At 43.9% G+C, this 25,114-nt stretch overlaps 1 long non-coding RNA gene across 1 annotated transcript in view; it reads left to right on the top strand.

The window, feature by feature from the left end:
* The first annotated feature begins 663 nt into the window (after positions 1-663).
* LOC144321009 (uncharacterized) overlaps positions 664-25,114 on the top strand; it is a 59,096-nt gene continuing 34,645 nt past the window's right edge. The window contains exons 1-2 of the long non-coding RNA XR_013386701.1: positions 664-7,905; positions 10,736-10,780. This is a non-coding gene — a long non-coding RNA (uncharacterized LOC144321009). The remainder of the gene's footprint in view (positions 7,906-10,735; positions 10,781-25,114) is intronic.

Raw genomic sequence — 25,114 nt, 5'->3', positions numbered from 1 at the left:
TCCATCAATCAGCAGAATGGTCTTTCTTGGAGAAAACATTGGTTTCATTAGCAATACAGAGATCTGGGGGTGGGGTTGGAACAGTGAGGCTGCCTTCCAAGGTCAAGCTTTCACTCCTACTTTTATCTTCCAACTTGCAATTTCATTCTTGTCTATTTTGTCAGGGCCAAGAATGAGTGGTCATAGGGATTTGCCAGCCACAGAAGATCCTAAAAGGCAGAGTCCCATAATGTCAGAGCTGGAAAGGGCCTTAGAGATGAAGATGAGCTTCATAGTCATTCAAGATGCTTTTAGGGAATACCTGTTTGCCAGGCTTTGTGCTAGTTTATAGTCCTGGCACTCAAGGGAATAAAGATTAGAGCACACTGTTCTCTGTTCCCCTCCTGAGGATTTCCCTTTTTGTCTTGGCCACTATGGACCTTTTGAACCTCTTTTCCATTGAGCTGAGCCCCCCTGAATTTTTCAGAAATTCTACCATATTTTCTGGATCTTAAATCCAGATCTTTAGCTGTCTACGTGAGACAGGTCTTCTGCTCATTTAAAATTGTTTCATCTGTGTCTGTATATAGGTTTTCCAGTTGTCTTTCCCTCTCTCCCTCCCTCCCTCTCTTCTTCCCTCCCTCCCTCCCATATTCATTGGCTGCTTACTATGTGCCAGGTTTGGGCACTGAGATAATTGAAGTGGCTTATAATCAAGTGGGAAATGAACAAGAAAATGAGTAGTGATTATGGAAGAAGAGTCATGTGTTCATTGGAATGTGAAAGCAATCAAAGTCTGAAGCCCCCCAAAGTCTCCTCCCCCCAGATTTGAGGGTGGTGGTAGTACCTTGCCTTCATGAAGGTTCCATTCAGTTAAACTGTCCTTTGGCCTGTTCCTCTTAACACTTGCTTCCCTTCAGAGACACAGCCAGACAGTACTGGCTTCTCTCCCTATGTGTCTGAAGGTACCTTAAATCTCAAGGTTAAGAATAATTGGGTTGTATGGAGAAAGGGACATTGGGTCATGGGAAGGCACTGGGCAATATTCTACCAAGTTTTTGAATTTATTAGGTTTTGTGATATTTTTTCTTCTTTCTATTCATATTCATAGCCAGAAGCTTGTCAGACTTCTCATTTTCCCTTCTCTCCACCTTGCAATTTCTCTTCTCTCCAGGATCCTTCTTTTATTTCTCTCATGCCTTAGGGACAATGACTTTGGAGAGAGTGGTTTAGGCTTCAGTCTTGACTTTGGCACTTACTAGCTTTGTGATCTTGGGCAAATTAACCTTGTTTGGCATGTATTTCCTCTTCTTTAAAACAGGAATGAGAATACCTCACCAGATTATTGTGAGCTTAAATTGACTATTATATGCAAATCCCTTGTACTTGCTGACACCTGTAAGCACTCAATAAATACTAGGTTTTCTTCCTTAGAGACACAGTTTATTTCCAAAGTAAAGGCTTGCACTTGTGCCCTCAATAATCCCATTCTTTCTGGATTTTCCCATTCTTTCCTCCTCTCTCTTGCATCTTCAACCTTTCTAACTTCTTGAGACCCTTTTCTATATGAAGGCACCCAGACTTAGTGGTTACCTTCTTGTGACTTGGAAGTTGTGGGAAAGGATCAGTCGGGCAATGAAATACCTGTACATTCTTTAGAAAACTTGGACCCAGAGATGGTTAGAAAAGGACTTGATTGCTCTGGGTCCATTTGCCCATCCATGAGATAAGGCCATGAGTGTGGGTAAGAGCCTTCCACTGGAACATGTGGAACAAGAAGAGGAGAACCTTAGGGCATGCCAAAGGAAGAAGCAAAACTGGCAGAAGTTAGTAAAGCAGGAGTGGGGGGAGAGAAACAGAAGAGTGGGATCACAGAAACCAGAGCCAGGGCTAGAAGAGGGTGAGGGATTTTTGAGAAAGAAGGAGTAAAGCATTCATGTAAGATAGGGTCTGAAAAGTATCCACTGAGCCTGGGACTGTCATTTAGGAGGTGACCTATAACCTTTGCCAGAACATTTTCAGTAGTGAGGGAGAGTGAGGAGCTTGGATGTAGTGAGCTAATAAAGGAGGCAGTGAAGGAGGCAATAGAGTTGATTTCTTTGGCAAACTTGGCAGGGAATCTGAAGCAATTGCACAAGAAGATGGAAGATCAGTGGAAACTGCTTTTTCCACAAGTATGGATGGTAGCCCTGTGGCACATTTTAAAGCTGAACAAAGGGAACCTGAGGAGAAGGGTTGAGCAGAGGAGAGAGGAAGCACTGGGGGCAGACAGGGGCTTGAGCCAGAAAGAGGGGAGAGAGAGGCTGGATGTCGAGCATTGGTGAGGGATTGCTTCAAACATGAGAATGGATTACATTCTCCGAAGGAAATGAAATGAAGGTGGACACATGTTTGGACACATTCATAGGTACGGGGGGTCTTGCCTGACCTTTTTGAGGGCTGTATTTTCCTCTGTGAAGTAGGATGCAAGACCATCTGCTGAGGGCAGGGAATTGGAGATGCAATGGGGGATTTGGTAAGAGTGGTGAAGTTTGGAATAGCCGTGGTAGGATTTGAAAAGGTTGTTATGGGACACTGAAGTCCCAGGAAAAGCTGCAGACCCTGCGTGGTGACTTCTCAAGCAGTGCTCAGCAGCACAGGGGTTGAGGCATAGAAGGGGGAGAATGTTTGGACAGATCCAAGGTTGGCAATAGGGCAGATGGTCCTGGAAGAGAAGGGGCTAGGACATTGAGGATGTTGGGAGGGGTGGGGAAGGATTCACTATGAGTCTCACTATAAATCTTTCCAGAACTGGAAGAGAAGCCACAAAGAGGGGTTTGGCTGGGAGGGAAGAGGGGAGTACAGGATCAATGAGACTGAAGAGCTGGTATAAGGCCAGGGAAGAATTAAGAGTTGGATGGAGAGTGGGAGATGTTCGCCAGGACTTGGGATTTAACATTTCGAAGATGGTGCTATTTTTGGGGTTGGCAAGGTCCACACAGAAGCTCTGACTGTTGGAGAGGTAGAGTTCAGACTTTCCAGGTCTTTATTGAGCTTGCTTATTGTTCAAGCCAGTACTTAACTATACTTGTTTGCATCTTGAAGGAGAAATCCACTTGCCCAAGAAATCTTTTGTAGTGGAGAGTCAGGGTATCCAAAATGCTTTCCCTTCACATTCAGGGATTCTGAGGATGAGTCCCTTTGTCTTTCTCTCTTCTCTTCCTATTATAATACTGACAAAATTTTTAAAAATGTTTACCCTGACAATTAAAGGAAGTTACAGACATTGCATACGTGAGAATACTTTCATTTACCTTAATTCTTAGATTCTTTCCCAGCTGGGCAGGTCCAAGTTTTGGCTTCTGGCTATTGTTGTCTAGGACAATACAGAGAATATCCTTTAAGTGCAAGCACAATCTTTCACATGGGTGCCAGAGGTTGGCTTCTTACCTGCCAGAGTTGCTGTGTGGTTTGCCCCCATCCTGTCCCTGGGACAGTGATTCATAGCTGGGTTCTCAGGTTTGGCACCTCTTTCAGGGGATCTGCTGTTTCCTGCAAGCAGTCCCTGCAGAGGAAGTATGCATTTTTGTTCACATTTCCCCTTTTGGCCTTTTGCTCTTTCCCTGAAGCTTGCAAATTGGGAAGGCAGAGGAATTGTAAATGAGTTCTGAATCTGGGTCAAGCAGAATCCAAATCCAGACACCATGGAGCTTCTGTGATTCTTCCATAAATAACTTTCCCTTCCTAGCATGGTAGGACGTTCCCTCAACTCAGAGTTGGACAAGTCATGTGGGCCTCAGAGTCCTCTGTGACCTGAGAGTATGGGTGTATGATTCCTTGTATCCTTGATGAACTATGGTATAGGGATATCTGAGCACACCAATATACTTTTATCCATCTCATGTAAGGGGAAATCACAGAGAAGTGGGCATCTTTGATAGACTCAAGAGCAGGTACAGATGCTTCACGAAGAAGGCAGTAAATGTATCCTCCCCAGGCATCCTTAGTTCATGTGTGTCCTGTAATCATAAAACATTGGAAATTAGGAATGAAGGAGTCTCATTACTGTGACCTGTTGAATGAATCTGCTCTGTGGCTCATGTGTTTATACAGTTGCATTTCTAGTGTTGAATGCAGAGAGGGCCTAGTTACTGGTTTTCTGATGGCTTCAGCCAGTGACAATCACCTACGGAGGCACCAGAAAAATGATCTCCTTTTCATCTGAAAAATCCTTCCCCCTTTTCTCAACATTTTATATTCCAAGATAAAATAGTTTAGAAAAATCAACCCCTCTGTTTCAGTTTTGTTCTGTTTCTGGAGTTGTTTTGGTGTCTGTTTTTTTCTTTTTCCTTTTTCTTTTTCTTTTTCTTCTTCTTTTTTTTTTTTTTGGCTTCAGTAGGGTAAGCATATGGTAATCAGCTTTTTTCATCCTTTTAGCTTCTGGAAGGACCTTGAATATGTCTTCTCCTATATGTCACTTTATGTCTCTCCTGTGCTGTCCCCTCCCTTTTTTGTCCACATTTTGCTGAATGTCCAGGGCACAAAAAGTACTGGAATTCCTTCATGATATGCCCTGCTCAGGGTTAAGTTCTTTACCACCACATTAAATTTCACTTACCTTGGATCACCATGAGGCAAAACTGATTTTAGTGAATTTTTTCAACCAATGGGATACAGAAGATGCCAGAGCCAGAAAAGTCAAGGTTCTTGCTACCCAAAATATGGACCATGGTCTGGTCACATTGTGAACATCATGTAGGAGTTCCTTAGAAATTCCAGATCACAGGTCCCAGCCCAGACTAAAGGATCTGCATTTTACGAAGGTCCCCAGGCGATTATACATATGTTAAAGTTTAGAAAGCCCTAAAATGGCATGGTAAGAGAAGCTCATTGGCTCAAATAGTGTTTTTCACCCAATCTGATTTACGACTACCAGGGTTAGAATACCTCAGAGGCTGTTGGCCTTTGTTTTTTGTTTTTTAGTTCAGAGGGAGAGAAATGGAGACTATTGGGAATCTCTTGAAGGACAAAGGAAAAGAATCTTGGAGATACTGACATTGTGGGAATTTGTCCCACCTGCTTGGTGTCCCAGTCTGCCATCTTGCTGCCAATGTTTTGTGAACTTGGATGGCACTCCATTCCAAGAAAAGAAAATGTGTAGGTAGGAAACATCTATGGCAGCTTTAGTTTCTATCCTGATTTATAGATGCTGAATGCAGCCTAATAATGGTAATTACCAATGGGTTTTCAGGATGAGGAGGAGAAACCTGTTTTGATAAGTCTTATTAATTACATGTTAGCTATTCATTTTGGATGGCAGAGTTAGGGAAGCCATTCAGAGAAATAATATTAGTGTGTTTTTTGGCATTATGGCTGCAGGCAGGACATTATCTATCTATGGTGGTCTACTGAGGGCTTGGGGAAGTGGTGATCTGGGATAGATACCACTCTGCTTTTCAGCAAGAAACTCTGCTTCTCTTCTGTGTTGCATGGTGGTGTGCTGAGATGCATTAATTGTAACTGCTTATGATTCAGAAGGTGAGGACACAAGCGATCCATCTTCTAAATGAAACCCACATCACTCTGGCAGCCATAAACTCAGACAGTCCTTGTTGGTGACTAAGTGTCTGGGGGCATGTGAGAGCATACAAACACCTTGGATTGAATATTTGAAATTACTATTTGTCTTATTTTCAAAACATCCATGTTCATTTTATGGGGATCCATCACTCCCCTTCCCACTCCCCACTCTAGCTCGATGAGTTTAATCACTTGCAGAAATACCTGCATTAATATGTGGGATACTGCCCACATTGCTGGTAGTGGAGGACTGGTAACAGGTCTAAATTAACCAGGAACTTCTTTTATCGCTTTCTATCGCCAAATTGCTTACAAAGAGAAGGACAAAGGGGGTGGGGGTGACTGGGTGATGGGCACTGAGGTGGGCACTTGACGGGATGAGCACTGGATGTTATTCTGTATGTTGGCAAATTGAACACCAATAAAAAATTTTTAAAATAAAATTTTAAAAAAATATAGCATTTCTAAAAGGTGTCAGCACCATCTCACTGCTGTTCGCATTGGCAACTTCCTACTGCTAGAGGATGTAGAGCATACTTTTGTAAGCTTGCTTATTACCTGTGTATCATCTTTTTCCAGGTGTATGCTCAGATAGTCACCCTTTGTTAATTATCTGTGTTCTTATTAAGTTACAAGGGTTTTTTGGTGGAGATTAAATAAAAAATAGTTTGAATGTCAAAAAAAAAAAAAAGGGGGAAGGACAAAAGACTCAGGAATCTCCACTAATCAAAACTATAATCCTTAGGTCTTATCTTATCCCACATACTTACACAGTTTCAAAAAAATCACAGTTCTTTTGTTACTTTAAAAGTACATGCTCAGTATTGAATTTGAGTAGTTATCAGGGGAAGAAAAGCAAGAAAAATCCATCTGCAGTCATGTCTATGCAGAAATAACAATATATTTTGGTTTATATTTAGCTTCTCCTCCTCCCAGATTTATCTATAAATGTATATAAATGCATGTAATACTTACAGTGTTCTAATAAAAATGTTACCATACTACCCTCTTGCCTGCTTTTGTATTTAGCAATGCATTATATTTTCTCACATTAATACCTCTTTCTATGATGTTTAATGGCTGCACCCTATGCAGTTTAGATTCTCCAGGAAATGGGGATAACAGCAGGTATTGGTCTAACTGAAATAGGGAACAAGAAGCGAAAAGGCTGTTAGTTCCAGGAGCATTGAATTTCACTAAATTCATTTCGACTGATAAATCATATGACTGAATGGCAATTTGGTTTCTTGTTTTTATATCTTGTTATGACTACATATGTAAAGTTGCACACACTTGACTCCATCTATCATTTTTGGAAATGATTTGGGCCTCCAGACGTTTTCTTGTTCCCAAGATTCTCAGATGTCTCAACCTCCATCTGCTCTCCATCTGCTTCTTGAAGTACCTGATGGCTGCATATGCAAAGCCTAAATTACGTAAATTGGTACGGAGTAGGGAGATGAACTAGCCAGGGAGAAAAAGAACTAGTTCTTCTTTATCTTGGTTTGTAGAAATGGGTTGCCCTTTTCTTGTTGCCTGAATTTATTTTGGATGACAGTCTATAGGTGATTCTGAAAGTTTGGGACTTTACGACAGTTAAGATATAAGACACTCTCCCTGAGTGTAGTTGATATCATGACTCTGCCTAACTGAATATGAACGTGGCTGCTAATTTCCCATTGGGGGATCTTCAAAGTACTTGGCCATACACATCATGACCCCACCCCGTCCACTCTTATTTCATGGTGCTTGCCTACAATAATCTTACAAACCATGGGTCCATTCACTTCTGGGAGACTAACTCCTCTGGCTCTGCAGAAATCCTTGGCAGACTTCCTCTTCCATTAGGACCCTCCTTCTTTTTTCTTCCCCCCTCCTAAAACCCACCTGTCCTTACTCAAGACTCAGATCCCCCATGTAGTCCTACAGCCTTCCAGACTTTCACGAAGCTTACCTCCACAAATGGGCACCCCCCAGCTAGTATTCCTTTTAGGCATTAGTTGTTTTATTATGTGTTTATCTGTACATACTTGGTTATATGTCTATGAGAAGCAGCAACCTTTTTCCATGTACAAGTCAGATTTCCCCTAAGTGGACAAAAAAGTTTTAGGATATATTTCTTTTGCTTTTATTTCATAGAAGCCACCTAAAAACTTCACAAATCACATTAACCTCATAAAGACAAGAATGGATTCTAAACATTTTGATTCAGCCATGATTGACCACAAAATGAATTAGGGTCTCTCTGTTTTCTTATGTCCTCAGAAAGACTTGTACCCTTCGCTTCAACTGTAGGGTCCAATCATAATGAAAATGGATGCATGTGGGCAAGTGGAGAGAGAATAACACACAAAACACAGAAATAATGTGAGTTGGTGAAGGAAGAATCCAGATGATTGAGAAACCGTGGGGCTGAAAGCAAAAGTCTGCCCCTCTCCATTCCCTCCCACCGTCCTCTTTCTCCTTAGGTTTTCTATACGGTTTTTGTATCTACTTCAGCAGTGCATAATTTTACATGCATCTTAAATTTTAGTCGATGCCTTCAGGGACAATTTGTGTAAAGGGAAATTTGCCCATGGGTATTCCATAACCCAGAGAAACTCTGGAGAGCTAAACTGTAAGATGTTAACAAGCAGGGTCATGCTATTTATTTCCTGGTGTTCCCAATCATGCTGGGTGCTAAGTCCTTATGCGGAGTAACTGCCCAATGTAATGGACTGAAGCCTCTGAAATGATAGGGCAGGAAGGTCTCTGTTTCCATCAAGCCGACTGTGATAGAAGTATATATACCTACATGTCCTGCCAGATACAAACCTACATAAGACACACAGTTCTCTCAGGAATTTCTGCCTTCTTTGGGAAGATGGGCCTGGGGGAAATTCTCTGGGAGATCCTGGCTAGCAGAGGCTCCCTTATAAGAGCAGGAACATAGGGCCAAGCCCCCTTGGCAACCTTGCCAAACTCAGTCTTGTGGTTGTGCTGGCTGTGGGACTAGCCCTTGACAAGATGGATGGATTACCACATATGGGTGGATGGCTAGGGCCTTCTTACTCTAAGGGATTAGGGCAGAAAGGAATTCATGCTGGGAGTATAGACATTCATGATAGACAGTGGAGAAAGAGAAGAATCCAGAGGCCCAAGCAAGAAAACTCGAGGTCCTTTGGCTTTAGAGAGAGGGAAATTCTTTTCTGTCTTCCAAGTGTTGACAACCTCAAACTTCTTGTTAGTGCCAATGCTCTGTGGATGCAAGAAATTGGCATCTGCATGTAAGATGCTCCCCATCCCCTGTATCCAGGTCTCTGCTGACAGCATCCCCTCTAGCAGAGTACTTGGATACCTCTCTTTCCAGCTTCTTCCTCACCCCATTTTTTAGTGGATAGTACTTCTCAATAATTCTTTCTGTGAATTTGAATCACTATCTAGATCTACTCTCCCCCATGCAAATGCAGACAAATAGTGGAACTTTGGAAATAAAAGAGACCTTCCTGTGTCTCAGATGTACTCTTCTGACCTTAGAGATGTTCAGAGACTCCCTTGAGATTACACCTGATACCAATACTTCCAAGGGGCGAGGAGGACCAGGACAGGCCTCTTTTCCCTACTGCCTGAGCACATCGGAGTGAGAGTTTTCCCAATGGAATTCTCTGGACTCACATTGGATCAAAGTACAGGCAGATGGGTAACTTGCTGACTTTGACAGTATGGGGTTCATCTGAATGGTTTAGATGTTTATCCAAATTATTTGGAATGCTCTTCACTCAGAATTTTAGGTGGAGGATACCTACCCTCACACACCTGCCCTTCCGCTCCTTTCAGAAACTCTTCCTGGCTAAGAAGAGTCAGCCCCCTCCCCCTGTATTTTCTGAAGGTCACAGGATAGATGTTACAGAGCAGAGCAACTAAGGACATTTGTTCTCAGGCCCTCCTTTCCTAAACTGTGACTGTCCAGAGAGCAGCAGGTTCCCATTCTTCACGAGGTTGCTGAAACTGCAAGCAGTGCTTCCACCTGCTTCTTTCCCCTGTGGTTCTCCATCACCTATGGGTCAACTCTTCACCCCTGGGTACAGTCACCATGTGGCTTTGGCCCTGCCTGTAGCCCCGGTTCTCGGGCTTCAGTCTTAGGGAAGAAATTTCTTACACGTTCCAAATACGTACTGCTGTTTTTTACCTGCTGGGACTTTGTACTTGTTTTCCTTTGGCTTGAAATGACCCACCGAATTTTCTGACTCTAGAAATCCCCCCCTCTACTCCCACTCCCCCTTTGAGGATGAATTCAGACATTTCTTCTACAGGGAAGACTTTTCTGATTCTGTTTTCTGCTACTTGATGCATATAGTTTTATGGTCATCATGATTTGTTTGTGTTTGTCCCTCCTCGGAGCCGAGGAAGGAACTCCCCAAGGATAGGGCCTTGTTTCATTTTTATACCCACCTGCTCCCAAGAAAAACCCAGTTGCTCAATCAGTACTTGTGGAATTGACTTACATAAGGTCTCCGCACAGCTTGTTTCCTTTCTGACATTAACCTGTGACAGGTTTACCCAAGAAGAACCCAGACCAGGGCCCCTCGCTGCGTGATGGGCTGATGACCCAAACAGGTTCACTCTCCCGATTTCCATGACCCCTTCAACTTCCTCGGGCCTTCACAAAGGTCTAAAACTGTGCTCCCACTCTGCCTACTGCCAAAGGAATAAGGAAAGGATTCGGTATTTTGGTTAACTCATTCTCCTTCCGGGAGAAGAGGGGGTATTGATCTAGCTCAGCTGAGACAAAGCTTCACAGTGGTCTGAAGCCAGGGAGCTCCGGGGCTGTTAGACTAGCTCATGGGGCACCTGCGGGGTATGGAGTATTTTGCTGGGGAAGGGTTGACGCCCACACTTCCCATTTGCTAGATGGAGGCCTGGAGTCCTCTACATACCTTGGTATCCGAGGATGGAGTTGAACTTGACATTCTGGAGATGAAAACAGAAATGCGAAGCTCATTCCTAACCGCCATCTCCCCCAAATTAGGAAGTGATCCTCATGTCAAAGGATAAAGGGAAGCAGTCTGGATAGCTGGAAAGAAGGAGAGAGGTGGAAAGACACTTTCCCTGAGGGCCCCCTCTCTGCTTGACACTCAGCCATGCCCCCTGACATGCATTGTATACTTTAATTCTTGTAAGGACTTTGCCAGGTAGAAAAATTATTTCCATTTTACAGATGCAGAAACTGATGCTCAGAGAGAAACAGATGGGCTTGCCTTAGGTAAGCACGCTGGTAAGCGGCAAAGTCCCAGACTCCCTGGCACCAGAAAGTATGTGGGTTTTGTTTTGTTTTGTTTTTTTTTTTGTTTTTTTGCACATTTTCATGTTGCTTCTGTGTCCTGACTAAGGAAGTAAAAGTAGCATGTTGGGCTGTGGGGTTGGAGGAAGCCAAGGGACATTCTGGAGAAAGAATCCGAGTTTTCGTAGAGCAACATGGGTCTTTCAGTTTTTCCTAACACTTACAATCATATTTCTGCCCTGAATCCCATGGGATTGATCCTGCCTCAATGGATCAGGAGTATTTAGAAATGATGACAGAACTGATTCAGAATACAGCGGGGGTAGGCCTGGTAAAGAAAAAAAAAATATATCAAGATTTCAGAAATACAAGTAGTATATATTTCCTGTGGAAAAAGTAATAAAAGTTGGCCTTGACCTGGTGGCTTTCAGCTTCAGACAGCCTGTGCAGTCGCTAGGCAGCCTGTCAAATATTTCGGATGGAGCATTAGAACGACGAGAATGGATGATTGTTTGTGTAATATTGCCCCACAAACTCTGAGGGAACGTTGTCATTAGTCATTCATTGAATGATTGATGGATTTCCTTTTGTATTTCCTCCATTTACTAAGCCTGGGGGAAGATACAGTGCTCGAGGCAATGAAAGTCTTTATAATCAACTGCCCCCCCCACACACAGGAAAGCTGCACAGAAGGGGGGCCCTCAGGGGTTCCCCGCTCTGGTTCTCATTGGTTTTCGGGCGGGTAGAATGACAGAAGGAAGTGGGGACAGGGAACATTTCTCCACGAGTGACCTTGAACCGAGGGAAGGAGAGTGTGATGGGATGCTGGTGCCCGCCTGGGAAGCGAACTCGGGGTAGGAGAAGTGGAGCCTCCAGACCAGGCCTCTGGCTAAGCCTGCGTGTAACTGGTTGCTCTCCGGGCAGATGTGGTGACGTGGAGGTGAGAAGGTCCCCGTAAGACTCCTGAGTCCCCTGGTTGGTAACTCAGGCCCTGTGTCCCCCTGCTTCCCGGGCCAGTCGCTCTCCCTCTGGTGACTAAATCACCAGGCTGGGGCCCCCATTCCAGGGTCTCAGGCCTTCCCCAGCGTACCCAAGGGTTTTCTGTGAGCCTGGGGTTTCTCTAGTTCTTTCTTCTCTCCCTTTTCCTGAACTGGCCTAATTCTTTCACCTTCTTTTGCTTTTTTAGGGTTTTTTTTGCCCTGCCCTCCGTCAGCCCAGAATGAAACGCTGCTACTTCTCTGTGTACCTGAAGGGAAGGCCTGGGGTTAGTGGGAGAGATTTTAGCACAGCAGGCATTACGACTGGATGTTATTCATTAGCCGTCCTGGGCTGTGTGGATGTTTTCACAGGCCCCCTCTCTTCCTAGGTCCCCTCGCCTCACCCACATTGCTGCTGACCTCACGGCCTCCCCATTTCTTCTGAGATCCCAGGCCCCTCACTGCAGCCTCTGCAGACAGCTCCAAGGCTCTGCTTGTGTTATTGAACGAAGCAGTTGAGTTCTATTTGGCTTAATCCATACCCACCCAGACCAGCTTAGTCAGTGGCCTCATGTCTCACATCCTAAGGGCCCGTCAGTCAAATGGATATTTCAGTAGAAAAAACCATCCGCGGGATCATGGGGCTTCCCCAGAAGTCAGAAGCAGTCGAAACTTCTGATTGTTTTCCATAGAAATTGTTTCCTTCCCCCAATGTGGAACGTGGGTATGATAGAGAGAGGGGGAGGTTGGATAGGGGCTGGAGGAGCCTGCACCCAACTCCCTGCTCTGCTCATACCTGAGGAGCCTGCGAATTCCCTGTGTTAGGTCTTCTGCGGGATTTACTACCTTTGCCCCGGGGAGAGGCCGGTAGCTTGGTGGTTGAGTGTGCTACCTACTGAATGAATAGGCCGCTTGGGAAATTTCATGGAATTGACGGTTCAAGACTGAGTTCAACACAACCTTGGGCGAGTACTTGATGAGCAGGAAAATGGGCTTTCAAACACAGTGGTCTCCCCTTGATAGTTATGACCCTTTCTATGACGAGTTTCCTTCCTTCTCCGGGCTTCAGGCTGCACAACCCTGACACTGCCTCCTGCACCCCCAGCTACATTCCATCCACCATGAGGCATTGAGATGCCTTTTGACATGAACTATGTTCTCCCTGAAGGCAGGGCCTCGGCAGCAGAGAACTCCCCCTTGGGTAAAGGGGAATAAAGCAAAGGGCCAAGGAGTTTTGGCTTTGTTTTTCTTCTTTATGGCCTGGTCCACTTCTGCATCTATGGCCAGCCTTCCTCTGCAGTAGCAGTAGCCTTACTTTTCCTCCTATTTCATCATCTATGAAATCTACCACATGCAAGACAGGTCCTCCTACCTTCCTCCCTCCCTCTCTTCTTCCTACCTACCCCTCCAGGGTAAACAGGCTGCTCAATTTGCCACCCAAACAGGATTTGGTTTAGTTTAGCAAGATGTCTAGCTTGTAGAGACAATGATTATCCCTGCCTGAAGACTACCGTGCATTGACCTGGAGGGGCCAACATCAAGAATGAGCCCGATTGTCTTTTTGTGTAGTAGCATTGACAAACAGAACCATGGGAAGGGGACAGGGTTTTTGTCTGCTCAACTCTACCTGCAGAACAAATGGCTAAAAATCAAACCCAGGGCTGAGCTAGAGATTCTGCCCCCTGTCTCTGTGGCAAGTATCACACACAGTATTTGTTGATTATCAGTTCATTGAACCATATACATGGTTTCCTTTCCTGAGAAATAACTACAAGGATTGAATTCCTGGTGGTTCACAGACTGTTTTAAGGACATTGGTGTCCTGTCTCTTGATTCTTTTCCAGGCCCCCTTAAAAGCCCCAATTCTTATAAAACACTCCTGTTTCAATCACCTTGCACAGACTTTCCTTGCAGTGTTCTCCTTCAGAAACCAGCTATTTAGGTTTATGATGAATAAACAAAAGCATCCACTAGCATGGACTAGTGAAGGCTGTTTGGGTTTCGAGTGGTCTTTGGGTGAAGAAGGGCTCTGTTGCCTTTGAGGAAACGCTTGGCTTTTGGGACCCAAGCTTTCCCACCCATGAAAAATCAGAGCTCTAAGGCACAGGCCAGATACCTGGAGAGTGCTGTATCAATTAATATTTGTGTAAGTTTGGGTTCAAATAACTTTAGAAGTTATGTTTCAATACATGTGGAGGCCCATGGGGCTTGTGAAAGCTCTGGAAGGGACAGTGGTTGTTGTCATGCTCTGGCTGTGCCAGTCCAAAATGGAGAATCTGCAGTGCATTGACTCAGACTTGGCACAGCCAGACACCATCCTTAGGTCCTGCAGTTCTGGATGCTCATTCTTCCCTCCCTTTCTGCCTCCTTGACAAAGGTAGAAAGTAGATGGTGCATGACTTTGTTGTTGAGTGAAAGGTGAGCACTGCCATGATCCAAAGGTGAAGACATAATCAGGTCTGAGGGTTTGTTTCACACAGATCTTTGTCACCTTCATTCTATAAAATCTCAGAGGCCGGTAGCTTGGTGGTTGAGTGTGCTACTCACTGGAGAGGACCAGTGTTTTCAGTGGTGGAATAAAGAGTTAGAATGTGTCATCTCTTCTACTCTCTTTTCCTCACCAAGCATTACCCCTTTTCCTTCTCAGTCTTTCTGGGTGTGTACTTGGATTTTGATTGAAGAGATGGGGAGGGCAAGGAGCAAAAGAGAACTGAAACAAAGAGACTAGAAAGAGAAGGGAAGTTGGGTGACAGGATGCCTTCTGGAAAGAGTTGGGGCGTGCTGACAGGTATCATGTGATATCTGCCTTCCTGGGGAAACAACCTCATCACTCCATGAGATGGGTGAGCCCTGTGATGGACCCAAGTCCATCCTGTCCAATTACCAACAACAGTCCCTAGTTAATCAGGGAACTCACATCCAGATGGATCTGTTCATGGATGGTTTCCGAGAAGGAAAGAAAGACCGTGAGGTCCTCAAGGGAATATGCAGATCCGGACCAGGGACAGTGTTCCAGGGGCTACAGCATCCTTCTTGCTCCACAGGAGGAAGTAGTCCTGTAAGATAAAGCAGCAAGTCCAGAAAATATCTCACAATAGGTGTCCTGCAGGCCATCCTGAGCCACTAAGGCCAAGTGGAAAAGAAGCAATTGTCAGGGTGAGGTCCAGCTTGCTGGATGTGGAGAATGCAAGGGAAGGGGAAGGCCCTCCTTGGTTATTGCTTTCCTCAAGATGGCAAGGAGCATCTGAACATTTGCTCTATGAGGGCCAGGCCTTCATCTTCCATCGAGAAAAAAGAAAATTGTTTCAGCACAATACTCAGTTTCTTTGGTTTCAGAAATTTCAAATAGCAAAACGGGGGAACATTTATTGCCTGAAGTGATGGCCAAAATGCCCTTCTTTGCCCTGAAATAATCCAAGCATCTGAAAAACTTATAAATATGATAACTCTTCTAGAAACTTTCATGGGCAGACTGAGGATGTGAGAGGTGGAAAGTGAGGGAGTTTATTAGTTAGACCTCGGGACAGTGGGGGCGGGGGGGATGCTCTCCATGGCCAAAGTTAGAGTATTTTTAACAAGGGCAAGAACTGAGGTAACGTGTGAAGCAAGAACTGAATATGTCATTAAGCCAGAGAAGGTGATTCATCTGGAACTTGGCTGAAATCAAGAGCCAAAGGAAGCCAAAGGAAGAAGGGGGAAAATACATAGTCAGATCTTAATAGGATGAAGCAGAAGAGTGGTCCTGGATGACGAATCACTAGTGGAATACTCTTGTTTGCAATAGTCTTCTACATGCATCTGCCAAGGAATATATAGGAACATTTAGTTACATCAATGGGACAAGGGAGACACCCCTTTCCCAACTTTTGAATCCCTCCTAGTGGCATTCAATAGAAATTTCCTAGATTCCCTGATGAAAAAGTGTACTGGAGGTGGAAAATGGAGATACCAAGAAACAGCTCTTCTGGTCTGTGCCTTTCCTGATAGAAGTAGGTACCAAAGCTGGCCATGGTGTCCATGGGGACAGATGGTTCTCCAGTGATGAACCCTGGGACCCCAAGCAGGGTCATCAAAATGTGTGGGCAGTGAGCAGGAGCTGGATAAGTCAGCCACAGAGGTACCCAGGGGAAGATGGGGCAATTGCCTGTGAAGGGGGGGGAGGTTGACAGAACTGGAAGGCTATGGGGTTATGTTCTTGGTTATCTTAAACGGCTCCTGCCAGTGATTTTTCCAATTTTGGCACAAGAAAATGGTGTATTTTACATTTTCTATGGAAAACTAGAGGGTGACTCTGAAATCTCCCTTATAGTAGTAGAATTTAACATCCCTTGGGATCTCTATGAACATTGATGAAAATAGTTTTTTTTTTCTTTTCAGAAAGAAGGAAAAACATTGCATACAATTTCAGTATGTTTATGGTTCCCTTGATGCCAACCCATGGATACTGATTTGAGAGTCATTGCCTTTTACTTTTTTTTTTTTTTTTTTTGCACACCAGAGGTTGTGTTGAAATCCTCCTTTAAGGTATTGGCTAGGTACCAAAGTGATGCCAGGAACATTGATGTTATTGAACTTATGTCTTAGGGGATGTTCAGAGAGGAGGAACGCTGTGCACTGTGAGCTTCCCATTCATGGAAAACTGGTTTTGTTCTTTTTGGGGCATGTATCAAGAGCCTATTTATTCCCCCAGAAAACATGCCATCTGCCCACTGCAACTGTGGTGTAGGACAATGTTTGGCTGGATGTCTTTAACAGCTACTCACATCTGAAATACCTATTGGATGCTAGAGATGGAGATGTACTAGCCGCATGATGAAGGGAATTGGAGAATCCTGGGTAGTAGTGCCTGGTATGAATGCACCAGCAAGGGAAACTCTGATAAAATGGATTGAAGAAGAATTACCTCTTACCTGGCCCTGGGCTGCTGCATGAGTTAGGGAAGACAAAGCTGAGAGGAATACCTCCAAAAATGTTACAACACTTAGACCCAGGACAATAAATGTACCAAATTCATGACTAGGAAAGATGGACTATGATAACCAGATAATGCCAAGAGTAAGGACTTTGGTGAGCGGTCAGTAAGAGGATCACCTCCTACAGTGTCCTGGGTGTCGGGAGGAACCAATTCAGGAACTCTATGGATACATTCAGTTAGACAGTTTAGTACTTCACACTTGAAATAATTTGATCTCTTCCCCCCCTCAAAGAAATAATTTGATCCCAATTTATCAAAAAGAGGCTTTTTATGATCCTATAGGGAAACTCCATTTGAGATGTCAGTGACTGCAGTTTTCCAATGCCTGGAATCTCTTCCAGTTTCTTGCCCCATCAGACAAACCCTGTGCCATTGCATATACGCTCTGCCCACCTTCTGCTGGTGAGGATGCTCTCAGAGCCTTCTGCTTTAATACTCTTCTCACTCCTGCCAGGGAGTGGGTGTTATCTATATAGACTCTCTGAGGATTCTCAGAGAAGCTTGAGAAGCTCCCCTCTGATCTATCTAATGAAGGACTTTACACAGAGAGTACAGATACAGCTATAAAAGGCCCAAGTTAGAGGCTATCTCTACTGGGAACTATCAATGGGTTCCATTTTTTTCCACCCCTCAAATCAGGACACAGGGACTCTCATGTGTAAGAGATGGTCCAGGAGATGCAGTTTGGATGAGAAAGTGTTGAAATATTGTTTGGCTGTACAACGGGACGGAATATTTGAAATCAGGACTGTTCTGGAAAGTCCAGCATTGTGGAGTCCCATGCCCTGGTCCTGGTGCCCCTCCAGATCTCCTCCCTGTGAAATAGACTCTCCTGAACTCAGTTCCCTGTTTACTCTCATAAGGTACTGGGACAAACTACACACAATACTCCAAAACCTGTTTACACTCACGGTTAAATGCAAGTTCTCTATATGTTGTTGGTGTTCAGTGATTAAGAACTTTAAAAGATTTTTGGTACTTACTGTTTGGATAAATTATAAAATGCCCTTCCTTGTTCTTCCTCTTTTCTTTTTCATAGGCTGTGAACTTTGTTGCTTGCGAAACATGAGTCATTACCATTGGAATATTATTTAAGGAGACATGTGTCAATGCCACTCCAAAAATGGCACAAGTTTAGACCATCACTTCAAAGGGTGCTATGTTACACGTCAGAATTAGTGCCACTGGACAACTGGCTTTCTATGAAACATGATCGAAGTAGGGAGTGGTCAGAAGGGCTGGGGTTGTGCTGGACATCTTATCACCAACATCACCAGTAGGGTGGGATAGTTTCTGGAGTTCTAAGCTCAGCAACAGATCCCCACAGCTGAGGTTCAGCTAGGTGGGCAGAGCTTTCCTCAGAGGCCCAGCAAACTCTCATCATGAAGGTGGATCTAGGTCATGGAATATCAGGGTGTATAGAGAAGTACAGGTAGGCTGGCTATTAATCGATAAAACAGCTCATTCATCCATCCAAAGTTCTTTCAATTGACATGTATTTTGTTTCTTCTCTGTGCTAGGCACTGTATTTGCACTGAAGTTGTATAGAAATGGTTGAAATGTTATCCCTGCCTATAAGGAGGTCTACTAGAGATGGCACTCAAGTTGAAGCAGAATTACAATGGAATACAAACACACTATCCTAGAGACAAACTACATGGGAGCTCTTCAACCTTAGGGCAAAGCCCTTCGCCTTGCTGGGGTGGGGACAGTCAGGAAAAGCATCCAAAAGAGGAGGTTTCTGCTCTAGATCTGGATCTGGCCCAACAGAGCATGCTAGGAGAATGGCGTGGAGATCCACTTTCCAGCAGAGGGAGCCCACTGCCGGGTCCTACGATCCTGACTTGACTGTGTTTAGGGCTAGGGCTTCTGTCAGTTGGGGGACTGGAAAATCAGAACAGCCAATCTAGAGAATCAGACTGGAGAACCAGAAAGGGACCTTGGAATACAGAGTATAAGGCAGAAACCCAGTTTTATGATGTAGGGCACACAGATCTGGGTTTGGGAACCCCACTCTGCAAGAACCCTGATTGCTCTGGTATTAGAATGGACAATTGAAATGCCCTGAGGGGATGTGTGGGAGCTCAGGAAACAGTCCTGGGGCTTGGAGGTTGAGATGTCAGCTAGAGTGGTCCCAGGCACAGGGCTGTACCTTGCCACCATGGATAGGCACCACTCCCCTGTCACTTGAGAGGCAAGAAATCTAAAGCTAAGCCCTGCCAGATGGGTGAAGTCAGAAGGGCAAGAGGGGAGGACTGAAATGATTCAACCATTTCTTTCCTCAGGTCAGCCTTGGTCTGGAGCTAGTCTAGGCTGTGAGGTACTGGCCTTGGATAGACCCGTCTGTGTTGGGGAAAATGGGGAACTGGTGTGAGGGTCTGGATGCACTAAGAGATTCGTTACGCTAATGTTCTGTGAAGCTATGAGGTTTTCTGGTTGAGAATTGGGCCGTCTAAAAACAATACATGTACAAATGCATGCTTTATGCTGTTGTAGAGACTGATGACAAAGTCAAGCAGGGACAGAAGGAAGACTTGTCAGGGTTCATCCCATTAAACTTGCATAGGGGGCAAACCCTCTGTCCATCTGACCCCAGGATGTCCCTGACCCTTGCTGCACCCTTCTCAGGATGCGTCCTGGAGAGACAGAAGCCAGGAGGCTATCTTTGAATCTACAACTCTGTACCTTTTAATCTAGATTCCCATAGACCCACCTCATTCAGGGAGTTCTTTACTACCTGTACCTTATGCATGTGGCAGTCTGGCAGTGGCCTGAGACCTAGATCCAGAGCCTTGGCTTAAGAGAACTAAATCTTTGAATTCCAGTTTCTGGTCCTAAATGCTCTTTGATCTGCCTCTATACTCGCGTCCCTCTTGGGAGCATGTGGTTCTGGACCCCAGCTTGGCCAAATCTGTCTTGATTCACACTGTGTTCTTGCTTATAGCTTCATCAGTGGTATGTCTCAAAGCCAAAGTTAAATCTTTTCTAGAGGGAGATAGTGATATTCCTGGCACAATATTATATACCTGGCCTACATGAGTAACTTCCAGGGAAGAGAATTTTAAGAATAATAACTGCCTTTTGGGTGAGATTTAAAACTCAGGGCCAGAGCACTTCTTTTAAAACCATGGATATGTTTTCTAAGCATTGAGGCACAGACAACTTGTTGGTTCATGAAGTCTAAAAACATTTGGCCTATTGGTTCAGATGTAACTGATATGCAACAGTATTTCTCTTCATGTTTGGAGACTCCTGTGGTGGTTCGCTTCATTCCTGTTTTCTTGCAGTCATTTCCCTACAGGCCACAGGTTATGCAGTTGAGCATTTTTAAAGAAATCAAAACCATGTCCAATACTTCTGTCATATGATTGTTCTTTTATCCTTATTCTTTAATTGACCCCAAATCTTTCCTTTCAGACGATATTGGCCCTACATGGCAGAGATGCCCACAAAACGCTGAATTAAACAAGAAAGGCTCTTGGGCTCTGATAAGCTCTAGGGATAAATTTCTTTCCACTGGCAGACCATGGTCTTTTGGGTTATTTGATTACATAGGCTGAATATATATTTATATAAATATTTCAGTCCCAAACTTCAAAAGTGGTAAAACATTATGGCGAAAAACAGGGAGGTTTATAATTGCTGTTTTGCAGCAGCTCTGTTTTAAAACACATTTTGTGATTCCAATTCAATAGTAAGAAAAAATACTCAAGAAATTCATTAATTTTATTTTGAGGGAAGAGAAATTAGTGTTTTTTTTCTTTGAATATGCAGAGTGCAGACCAGTTCAGCAGATGTGTGATACTGATGAACTAATATGGTTAGTATTAGTATTGGTATAAAGCTTTCTCTATGGACATCCTGTAATGCCAAGGGCCGCTGGATTGATCCCTGTCTTACGCTGGCAGCCCCAGGGAATGTGAGGAATAGATAGGACATCTATATTTAAAATTGTATTTAAGGTATATTTAGCCTGTAACAGAGACACTTGAAGAAGAGCTTTCCCTGGAGATTAATTGCCAGCTGGTGTTGAGGATACTTTGGGCTCCCAAGCACCTCTGGGTGGGCTTTTAGTTCCAGGAAATGGCTAGTGTCTTAATCATGACTTCACCTGCTAAAATAGAATTTATATTTGAGAATCTTTATTTAATGTGGTTTCTCTCGTGGATGCCAGTCGGTCTGTCTTATTTGGAGAGGAATAAAACAGCTGGCACAATCTCACTGGGGTGGTAAAGGACACTTTGTGAGGGCTATTTTCATTCTTTCTGAGCCCCTGAATGGAGAAGAAGCCCCAGCTCAGAGTAATGAGTTTCCTTGGAACTTCCTAGCAGTTCATGGAAGGGCTTCTCCTGTGGAAGGGAAATTGTTTCTGAAAAATTCACTTGTTGAAATTTTCATGTATGGAGATGTTTATTTGTGGGGAGATGTTACCTAAATGTTAAAAAAAGAAAAAAAATTCCCAACAACCATAAAATCCAGAAAACAAAAAATGTAGGTATGACTCCTGGTTTCCACAGACAAGGCTCTTACCTTCATAAATGATGAGATGGATCAAGCTGGCTTTAATTGTAAAATGTCACAGGGCTCTTGAAGAACACCAGAGCTAATAGCAGAAGGAAAGCCATTAGTCCCCAAATGAGGCCTGCGTTTCTTTGTCCTTCTCAGTAAGTGCCACCAGCACTTCCACACTGATTGTTTACCGTTGGAATCCGTTCTGATTGGTTGGTGCCCATATCAAGTACCAGTTGTTAAATATTTTGGACATCAGCTCCACTTAGCTAAGAACAGAATTGTGGAAGGAATAGCATCTTAAAGGATGTGGATGGGTCAGAGGTGACACTCTCAGATGGGAACAGTCCCAGTTCTGATAGCACTCAATGAGAGCAGGATAGGATGTTGAGGGGGGAATTGACTGGACCAGCCAAACTGGGCACCATAAATTTGAGTATTTAAAAACCTTTCTTAAAAGGTCCATATGTGTAAAGCACATTGACACATGAAACACAGGGAACCAAGAGTGGCCTGGAAAGGGAGACCAGGCCAAGTTTCCAGAGCTGGGGAACAGTGAGGCCAGGAGAGTGCCCAGGTGAGCCAATGAATGGAGCTGGAATGTGAATGGCTTGCATCAAGTGGTCACTAGTCAGTCAGGGTGGAGCTGCCCTCCTTGGAGGCACTGGGTGGTGGTAGGCACAGCCTGAGTGTCCTGCCATCTCAGCTGGTCCTCCTTTCTGATAACAATACTAGGGAGCTGGCTCAAGCTGGAATATGTCACCCTTAGGCCCAGACTGAGGCTCAGCTGTCTCCCTCCTGCTCATCACATCCTTCTCATGGCCCCCATTACTTGTCTGAGTGTTCAGAATGGACCCCAGTTTGTGATTCATATGTTTTGTCTATGCGGGACTAGGAAAAGAGAAGATGGGACTTGCCTTATGTTGTGGTTATGAAGTATCATTGTTAGTCTACTTTCAATAGCCTGATGTGTGAGAAAATTCAAGCATGTGCATATTTGGGTTTTTCCTATTAGATTCACCATGTTACCCATAGATAATGTAATAGAATTTCTGGAAACAATCTGTGTTTGGCTTTAGGATGCACTATGTGGCTTTTTCCTGGAGTAGATTAACCATCTACTTCTCTTTTGGGCAGTGATATCTCCCCAGATTTTATTCCTTGATGTCACACCAACACAAGGGGTAGGTGAGCCACCTCTAAACTGAGCCTGGATGAAATGAATGTTTTCCTCTCAATAAATCACAAGGGGGTAACTGAGAGTGGATGCTATTCATTAAGTTCCCTTTTATCGCTTACCTTTTGGTATGTCTTAGGTTGACTACTTCTGATGATGTTCTTTGGGGTTAGAAGAAAAATTTCATGTTTAATGAGCTAACATATGCTACTGGTTACAGATTTTCATTTTTTTTTTTCATGTATGTAGCCAGTTTTCATTAATATGGTGCTTTATGGAAGTAAAGGCTTGAAGACTCATACAGTTGTCTGAAAGCCTCTTGAAAATTTGGTTGGTGTTCCTTTGGGGAAAAGATAGTCACCCTCCTGTAGAGAGGTCAAAGTACATAGGGCTGGGGCTGGACTCATGACTCTGAGCAGAGGGTCAGTGCTAAGGACCCCTTGGCATTAGCCCAAGATAAGTCTAGTAGATGGGAGGTGAGATGGGGAGGTGAGTGTTTGAAGCAGACACCTCACCCTGTCACCTCATCTTGTGACTTTTTTTTTTTTATCTTGGTAGAGGTAGACCTACCTCATTCACCAAGAGGTGGAATCTGTGTAAAAGGCCTATGAAAAGAGATTTTCTCTCTGTACAGGAATTTCAACTAAAGCCTTAAAGTTTGGGGGCAGTGGGTGAAATAAATAACTCCACATTTATTCAGAATTTACCAAGAGAAACAAGACTGTCCTTTGAACATCTGCACCCATTATCCAAATTCTTTCTTATAAGTTGGAAGATTGGTATTTATTGAATGAACTATTTTGAAGGGAATTTGTAGGGGTAAAGCTGCTATGGGTTTTCTCCTTGGAGAATGGAAAAGAGGAGAGGAGAGGGTATTTCTCTCATTCTTTAGCCAAATGAAGGAGGGTCCCATAAAACCACCAGAACTTTGCACAGACTTTGGTGTTGTCTGCTAGAAGGGGGGACCATGTCACATTTCCTGGCTGAATGCCAGCCAGGGATCAGAAACTCATTAGCTTTCCTATAGGAGCACAGAGTTCTCTAGAAAGCTTGACACCTGTCCTGAAGAAGTCTAAAGGTGAGGAGTTGGCTGGGGCAGCTCACAGCACTAGGGTCGAGAAGGCCAAGTTCGGTGGCTGAGTAGGCTATATTTGTAGTTTTTAAGGGATAAGAGTGCATCCCCAAGGCATCAGGCAAATGTGTAAAAGGATCCAGGCTCAAGCTGTCTTAAAAGGATGGATGTCTAAGGAGGCTATCTGTAGTGGTAAGGGGACCTCAGAGGCAATACTGCCAGGGCAGGAGCTGATGGGGCAGGGGTCATGGGAGCTCACCCAGGGGAATAACTGTTTGGGTTGTGGGGATGGTGTCACAAGCTGTTCTCCTGGGTGGTCTTCAACATGGCCATAACTGTTGCCCATAAAATAAAACCAGTATTTATATGATGGAGGCACTTTAAGAGCCAGGAGAGCACTGAAAACAGCACCAATTAAGTAATTTTTTTTTTTTTTTTACCTTTTCCCTTTCATCCCTCTTGTACCTGGAGAACCCAGAAACAGGCATTGGGCTGAGTGAGGTGGAATAGGAAGTATTGCAAACAGAGAAAGCCAGATAATAACCACTTCCCAAGATGCTGATTCTCAAACCTGAAATCAAACCTCAGCTTGGTGGAGAAAGAAGTATTAATTGGATCAGGTTAAAGTTTTGATTTAGAATGGTCTGGACCGGGTGTATTAATTCCTGAAGACAGGGCTGTTGTTTAATGGCTGAAATTGACTTGAGAATGATAGAATCTGCCCCAAGCATTGGCAGGAGAAAAAAAAACTGTTTTTTGATTATATTGTACCCAGTCAAACCGTGTACAAGCCTCATGAAAATCTTAGTTTTCTGAGTAACATTGGCTTTATTCTAAAGATCTACCAAGATAGTGTTAGTTTCAGGAACAAAATGTTTATCTCCACACTGGATATTGAAGGGAAGGCAAGAAGTCACCTGAGGGCAACAAAAGCATAATGTTATCCAAGGAAAAATTACCATGGGGAAGATCCATCCCAGACCATTCTGTCTTTTCCAAAGCCAGGAGAAGACTCTTTGGGCTCTGGCTGGATTTTTTCCCCAAGATAGTTTTAGCCCCACTCCATGGACCTACATGGTTTCCTTCCTTCCTATTGGGATGAATAATATAATTCTTGCTGAGCCTAGTTTCTCTACAGAAAGGACTAACTTTGAAGAGTTAAAAAGGTCAAATTGAGTTCTTATGGAAAGCCATAAGCCAATGATGCCTTTGGGAATTTTTCTGACATCTTTCACTTAAAACCCCTGAGAAGAATGTAGAAAACTCTTTTATTATCTGTATTCATATGAAGAGTCAAACATAGGCAAGATTTTGTCTCATTTGCTCGAAAGCATTTTCTTTCTTCTTAGAGGTTCCTTTAGGAGTCTTAGAATTAAGCACAAACAAGAAATAAGGAAGCCTCAACGGCTTCGTCTATGAATGACAGATCAATAACCATTTATGCTAATGGTCTTGGATGGGTCTCTTCCTTTCCTACAACTTGTTCTAGTTGACCATATCTCAACCTGAAGACCATTTTCTTTGGTGTATGCTGGGGGCTATATGTTAAAGTCTCAAGAGCATATTTTCCAGAGACTAGTGAGGCATTGCAAAGGTCCCCAAGCAC

Source organism: Canis aureus, chromosome 9 (assembly GCF_053574225.1).
Source record: "Canis aureus isolate CA01 chromosome 9, VMU_Caureus_v.1.0, whole genome shotgun sequence".
NCBI classification, from domain to species: Eukaryota; Metazoa; Chordata; class Mammalia; order Carnivora; family Canidae; genus Canis; species Canis aureus.
The sequence above is the reverse complement of the archived record's forward strand: the minus strand, read 5'-3'. Positions and strand labels throughout refer to the sequence as shown.